The following is a 7,259-nucleotide window of genomic DNA, read 5'->3' on the forward strand; positions in this document are numbered from 1 at the left end:
CACCCGGGGAGCCATGCAAATGGCTGAGTTCAGGCCCAGCTGGGAACCAGTGGCAGGCGGATGAGGGGACGGTGGGTACTTCCAGGGTGTGGGCCATTCGTCACGACCTCTAGCCTCTTCTAGACCAGCAGCCGATGTCAGGGAAAAGAAATGCAAACAAAAAAAGGTGCAGACAGGAGACACGCATCGAGGTTAAGAGACTTAAAATGTATCCTATACAAATAAAACAAACAAACAAAAAAAAACACTGCATGAATCTCATTTGGATTCTGATTTGGGGGGAAATGCCATGAAAATGACTTGGGGGACAATTCTGGATGTTTGAATCTGCACCGCGTATTTAATCATATGAGGAATGTGTCCTCTCATTTGAGGTATAGAATGTGGCTAGGTGACATAGTGCCTCTATTGTTAGAAGATATTTGTTGGAGTATTCGGGGGGGTCAGTGGGTCACCGTGTCTGTATCTTACTTTCAAATGCCCCAGCAAATAAAAGCAAAAATAAAAGTAAAATGTGAACACTATTGACTCTGAGGAGGTAGGTATAAGAATGATCGTTGTGGTGTTCTAGAAAATAAAATAAAATAAAATAAAATAAAATAAAATAAAATAAAAATAAAATAAATACAAATAATAATAATATAAAATAAAACAAAACAAAATAGAATAAAATAAAATAATGGCGTACCCCCAAAAAAGAGCCCCCGGGCCCTGTGACCTCTCCGGCCTCCCTCCCCCACCCCGCCCAGCTGTCTGGTCCTCGGATCACTGTGGCATGCATCTGAGCCTGGCGACCGCCATCTAGGGCGTGACTTAGAAAGTGGGGCACAGATCACTATTGATTGGCAAAGACCGAGAGCACTTTCCCACGGGGCTTGAAGGTCATTGTCGTTTCAGTTATTCACTCACCCACTTATTCATTCATTCAAGAAGCTGGCTCTGGTCAGAGGCTGCTGACCTGGGGGCTTGGAAGGTAAATGGGACCCAGTCCTTGCCCTGGAGGCACTCACCATCCTCACAAGCCAAAGCCACGGTAAAACCCAGCAGGGGACATGCCTTTAGAGGTAAGTGTGGCACAGGGGCAAAAAGAGGAAATGTTTACTCACCCCGAGGCGGGGCAGGGCACAGTGAGCCAGCCTACGGGGTTAGGGATGGCGTCGCTGGAAGTGACTCTGTCCTTCATCAAGGTTCTTACCGGTGACGGCCCAGAACATTCCTTCGTCCTCCCCACGGCCCCGAGAAGAAAACCCGAATGCCGAGCCCCCCCCCCCCCCCCCCCCGGCTGCACAGACGTTGGAGAGGTGACTTTCTCTAGCATCACCTGTTATCTGCGATGGAGGCGAAAAAACCCCTCTGAGAGACCGCTCACTCCCGAGCCTGACCCCTACCAGCGGCCTCCCCAGGGAAGGGCAGACGGGGCCCAGGCAGAAACACGAAGGTCAAGAAGGGGAAGAGTGGCCCATGAGAACGGCAATGAGCCCACAGAGCAGGCTGTGCGGGGGCGGGGTTGAGACCCAGGGGGCTCAGCCCACAGACTGATTATTAGCCCAGTTTACAGGAGTATAGACTGAGCTCAGAGAGGTGGGGGCACTGCCCAGATGCACCGCCCCCCCCTCCCCGTGGCAGAGCGGGAATCCAGACCCCCCCCTTTCAGCATGAGGACCTCCAGCTCTTTGCCCCGCACGGGTGGCCTGAGAGGCCCTGCCTGACCTTGATCCTGCGTGGAGCCAAGGTCAGCTGGGCAGCGTGGTGGGGGACGGGGGAGGGAGGGAGCAAGTATCTCTGTATCTGTCTTCCAGTTAAATAAAAACCCGGATCGCGAAACTGCTGCCTAAGCCCTGGGCCCGTGTGTGCGCAGGGCGGTGTCCGCTGCTCTGGAAAGGAGCCAAAGTGGGCAAATGTTTAACCAGGTGTGTCCTGTGCCTCCCAGAGCCTGCAGAGATTCCCTAGGGCTGACCCCAGACCATCCCAAAAAGTGCTGTGTGAGATTCCTGACCCGGGTTGCCGCCACCGTCTGGGGGTGCTTCTAGGCATCTGGGGGTGCTTCTAGGCGTCTGGGGGTGCTTCTAGGCATCTGGGGGTGCTTCTAGGCAGTTTGAAGCCTGCCAGCCCCAGGTGCCATCCTGTTCTGGACCCTCAGCACAGGTCAGCTAAGGTGCTGGCATTTCCTGTAATCAGAAGGTCAGAACCCCTTACCTGTAGAGTTAATGGTCCTGCCTTACAGATGGGGAAACTGAGTCCCAGAGAAGGGCAACCCCGGCCAAGAGTCACACTAGCAGAAGAGGGGCAGAAATGAAGTCTCTCGACACCCAGCCACGGGCCTCGTGCTCCCTGCCTCAGTCCGCTCAGGCTGCTGCGACAAAATAGCACAGACCAGGTGGCTTAAACCACGTTTATTCTCACAGCCGTGCAGGCTGCAAGTCCAAGATCAAGGCAGAGTCGAGGCGCCTGGGGGGGCTCAGTCGGTCGAGTGGCCGACTTTGGCTCAGGTCTTGATCTCGCGGTTCAGGAGTTCATGCCCCGCGTCGGGCTCTGTGCTGACAGCTTGGAGCCTGGAGCTGCTTCCGATTCTGTGTCTTCCTCTCTCTCTGCTCCTCCCCTGCTCATGCTCTGTCTCTCTTTGTCTCAAAAATAAATATAAACATTAAAAAAATTTTTTTTTTTTTTTTAAAGATCAAGGCAGAGTTGGTTCTTAGCTTGAGAGCCCTTTCCTAGCTTGCTCACGGGCACAGGCCTGTGCCGAGAGGAAACTGGCAATCGGGCCGTCCTCGGGCATCCTTGACTGTGCTCCTATCCTGACCCCCCACCCCTGCCCATCCAGGCTTCTGCCCACCCCACACACCTTCCTTCCCATTCAGCTGCGATGTCCCAGCCCTGCCGGCCCTTCTAGATTCCTGAGAGCCTCAGCAGGAGGGACCGACAGGATCACCCAGGCGCCCTGTCCTGGTGTGTGAACCTCACGGAGATGGGGTGGGGACCCCCCAGCATCACTTTCTGAATTACTCGAGGCATTAAATGAATCACAGAGGATGGAAATGACTCCCAAGTTAACCCCTTATGCCCTCCTGGTTCTACCAGGGAGCGAGTCTTGATTTGGCATTGGTCCGAATGCTTCCCTGATGCTTTTTCTTCTCCCACAAGGAGAGCCGGCCTCTGTGCCCAGGTCCTTCCCAGTCAGGATGTAACACCCCATTGGCTTTGGGTTGTGATTATTCTCACCAGTGACTTCAGTTCATGACCAGCAAGACGGCTTCTCCACTTAGAGCGGCAACGTCGTGTTCGCCTTAATTTTTTTTTTTTCTATTTCAGCTTCTATAAGGGGATCCATTAAATTTTCAAAAGATATGAAGTAATAAATTTTGCAAAATGTGTTTGGATTATGGTAAAAAAAAATCATAAATGTAATATGCCAAAGACTGCCATTTGGTAACTATTACTTGGACACAAACCACGAACCCAGGCAGGGAAGATGAGGCCCTGGAAGGGGAGGCCGGACAGCCGGTGTGTGTGGGAGGGGCCACCTCTGGCGTCATGTAGATTTGGACCTACTACGCCCTAGCGTTTTACGTCCTCGGTTACTCCCTACCGCCAGACTGCCAGATGCTGCTTTTCCTGTTACAGTTGTGAAAACTGGGTTTCAGAGAGGCTGAGTGACTTTCCCGAAGTCGCACAGCTAATGGAGGTCCTGGGGATTGGAGGCTTTGTTCCCGGGGCCAGTGCTATCCACCCCTCCCATCCCCTCCCCCCATCCGGGCCCTGAGGCCTCCCCTCCCCCACCTCTGCTCCGCTCCCGCTCCCGTCTTGGGGGAGCTGGGAGCTGAGTTTATAAGCCCTGAGCTGGTCTCTCTGAGAGTCTCTGTCCCCAGTACTAGCTGTGACCCTGACTACAACCGTCTCAGCATAAAGAGTAAGACCCCCCTTGTGCTGACCATCAGGGAAGCACTGATCTCACCTCCTACAAACACACAGGACTACATTCTCTCCTGCAAGATCCACCTCTGGCCCATCCAGCATTCTTGGACCTAGGAGCACCTGCTTGGGCCCTGGGGCCTCGTTTATACGAACTCGATCTTGCACACAGACTTGTGTGCTGTCCCATTATAAACCCGAGTACTCTGACACCCAGAAGCTTCCATCACTTATCCACACTCACCTGCCTTAGAAGGAAAAGAGCTCGCATTCCAACCCAGATTGGTCTATAGCTCTAAAGCTGACCTCGGTCCTCCTTCCCCATGAACGTCCAATTTCAGAGAAGCCTCTGTCTACCCAGATCCCAGTATTCACGTGATAGCCCCAGTCCCTCATCTCTGGCCCCCTCCTGGGGTGACAGCATCAGCTACCTGATGCACACACAAGTACTGGGCACCCCCTGTCACAAAGGGTTCCTGGGGAAAGGTGGGGGTGGGGGTTGCCGGGGAGGCAGGTGGCCCTTGTTCCTCTCCTGAGAGGTCCTGCCCCTGGAGCCTGCAGACCCTCGGCCTCAAGGACAAAACAGAGGGGAGAATCTGGGTCAGAAAATCAGAAACTTCATCCCGGACCACGCACTAACTCCTGGTGACTTTGGGCACGCTGTTGCCTCTCAGCGTACTCATCTGTAAAATGGGGAAGAGCTTCGGGAATTGGGAACTCACGGGCTTTATATGGCCCACAAACACATTTGTTTGTCCCTTTGTTTGCCCCCCCCCCAACCTTTTCTCATTGCCTCTTTCATCTCGTTTTGTTTTTGCTTTTGTTCTCTTTGGGGGGGTGTGGGTGTGCATACGGGCGCATGCCCACAAGCATGGCAATAACAACTCTTCCTGTTGATATGCCAAGTGGGTCCCTGGTTTCTGTGGTTGGCCCCTGGAAGACCTGGATGCCAGGAACTATCGCCCAGGCCTGGAGGGACTGGAGGTCCCTTCCCTGGGGACAGCCTCTGCAGCAGCTGGCCGACCACATGGCCGCCCCGAGGTGGAGTCCAGAATGCATTGTTTCGCTCTGTAATTAACACACAGGGTTCATTTTTCAGGGCCTGACTTGGAAACAAGTGCCAAGAGCATTCCAGAGGGGTCAGAGGGAGTGTTTACTGTCAGACTGTGAAGAAACTTCCTCCAATAAACCCTTGGGTCACGTATCAACCCTCGAGTAATGCCTTCAAGACTGAGTACTCAGCAAACCCTCATTCGGCACCTACTGTGTGTCAGGCCCCAGCCCAGGCGTGGAGACACAGAGACACAGGTTAGATGCAGTCCCTGTCCTTGGAGAGCTCCCAAGCCTGCGGGGGAAGCCGATTTATAAAGGGACAACCCCAGGGGCTAAGAACACTGACAGTGATGAGCACCAGACCCAGGGAGGTGGTGGGCAGGGAGAGTCGGCAGCCTGGGTGGTGAGTCCCGTGCCTGAGTCCGGAGTCTACCCACCCATTCGTGCAGGGAATGTAGTAGAAGGAGGCATTGACCTATCCTCGAAGGCCGGTAACAAGGGTCTCCTTCGGACACCAGTTGTTTCTCTGCCCGACTGCATTCTTTTTTCCAAAAATGTTAAACGCCGTGGAATGCGTGAGTTCAACCATCAACACTCTTCAGAGACAACCAGTGACCGGTGCCGGCTGAGCACAATTCTCCAGCACTTCCTTCCGGGCTTCAACATAGCGACGACTCCAGGGCTTGCTGTCTTCCAGGCCTGCAGAGACAAAGCCTCGCAGGGTTGCACGCATTCCACCCTCGAAACACCTCCCAGAGGGAAGCACTAGGAGCGAGCACGCCCGGTTTCTGCGCAGGGAAACCGAGGCACGGCAACAGTGAGTCACACGGTGCAAGTCACGTGGGAAACCTGGCTCCGGGTCCGGGCCCTTAGCCCTGAGACACGGAGAGCTGCCGAACCTGTCCACCCTCAGCCGCGCTCAGACCAGTGTCAGCCCCGCTCTCTGCTGCTGGCAACACGGCGAGGGAATCCAAACGCCCACACGAAAACGGCGTTCACCCCAACAGCCTCGCACTGTACGAACTGTCCTGAGCCTGAACTAGACCTTGTGAACATCCGCTGTTATCACAGGCAGATCTACTGCCTTCACTTCAAGGTGTGTTCGGTACTCCAAATTTGAGCGCCGCAGTGGATCGGACCAGTCTCCTCCCAGGACGTGCGGGGTGGTTTCCAGTGTTCCACTCTTACAAACCGTGTTCCCCGCAGAGATCTTCGCTGGGGCCGATGAGCATTTCGGCCACATGGATTCCTGGAAGAGGGGTCGCCAGGTCAATGGTGCGGCCACACCTGCCAGCCAGCCACACCTGCCGAGCTGCCCGCCGGGCAGACTGGTCCAGAACTCACTTCCGTCCACCGGAGGAAGAATGTCTGAGCTGGCCGCGTTTAAATGCCTTTTCCCGTTGTGGCTGGCCGCTGAGCTGCATTTCACAGCCTCCCTGCGCTTTGCATTTTTATCTGTGCTCTTAAATGGCTTTGAGAAGGTCAGGATAAAAAAAAAAAAAAAAAAAAAAAAAAAATCAATGCTGCAAATGACAAAGGTGCGATGTGGTCAGCTGCTGTCGTTCCCAGGAGGACAAGCTTGGCTTGCGGTCCTTGGGTGGAAGTCACACAAAGGTGCCCCATCCCCCCCCCCCCCCCCCCCAGCAGCCCGTGCCAGCCTGCACAGCCCAGAGAGCAGATTTCGCGATGGATCTCGGCCTCCACCTGCGCAGGGCACAGCCTGGCCAGCCTTCCACATGATTCTAGTTAGGGCAGGAAGCTGGATCCAGGCTGCCCAGATTCAAATCCAACCTTTCAACCCCATGAATCATGTGTCCTTGGACCAGCCACTTAAACACTATGTGGCAATTTCCTGGTGTGAAAAAGAGGCTGATTATCATAGTAATGCCTCCTTTGTGGACAGCAGTGGTGAGAATTTAGGTGAAATATTTAAAACCCTTATAGGCTTACACAGTACAGTATCAGTAGACGTTTGCTAACAAGCAGTTAACAATCCCCCTGGGCAGGCCTTCGGGAGGCCCAAGCATCGCTCCCAGAGGTTCTGCTTTTCTCCACCACAAAGGTTTCTTTGGCCTTCAAGCCAGTGCATTTAATGGAAAGATGCTGGATCTGGGAACTGGAGGGGAAAAGGCTGGAATCCTGATTCTCTCCTACCCTCCATGTGACTTTAAGTGACTCCTTTATCTGATTTTCATGTTCCAGAGTTTTGTCTGTATATTCGAGACCTAGCATCGTACCTAGCCAAAAGGGCCACCACGAATTCTGGTTCCTCTACCAATTCAGGGGCTCCAGGACGT

General features: G+C 53.9%; 1 long non-coding RNA gene across 2 annotated transcripts; it reads right to left on the reverse strand.

Annotated features, from left to right (window-relative positions):
- Positions 1 to 2,378: 2,378 nt before the first annotated feature.
- On the reverse strand, positions 2,379 to 6,462 carry LOC109273101 (uncharacterized). Of its 2 annotated transcripts, none has more exons than XR_002082765.2 (3): positions 4,154 to 6,462; positions 3,076 to 3,312; positions 2,379 to 2,624 (listed from the first exon to the last, which is right to left on the reverse strand). It is a non-coding gene; the product is annotated as an uncharacterized LOC109273101 (long non-coding RNA). The 2 variants fall into 2 exon arrangements; XR_002082764.2 differs by having other exon boundaries at positions 2,843 to 3,312.
- Positions 6,463 to 7,259: the final 797 nt, after the last annotated feature.

This window comes from Panthera pardus, unplaced genomic scaffold, assembly GCF_024362965.1.
Source record: "Panthera pardus isolate Hobbes unplaced genomic scaffold, ASM2436296v1 HiC_scaffold_7, whole genome shotgun sequence".
Lineage (NCBI taxonomy): Eukaryota > Metazoa > Chordata > Mammalia > Carnivora > Felidae > Panthera > Panthera pardus.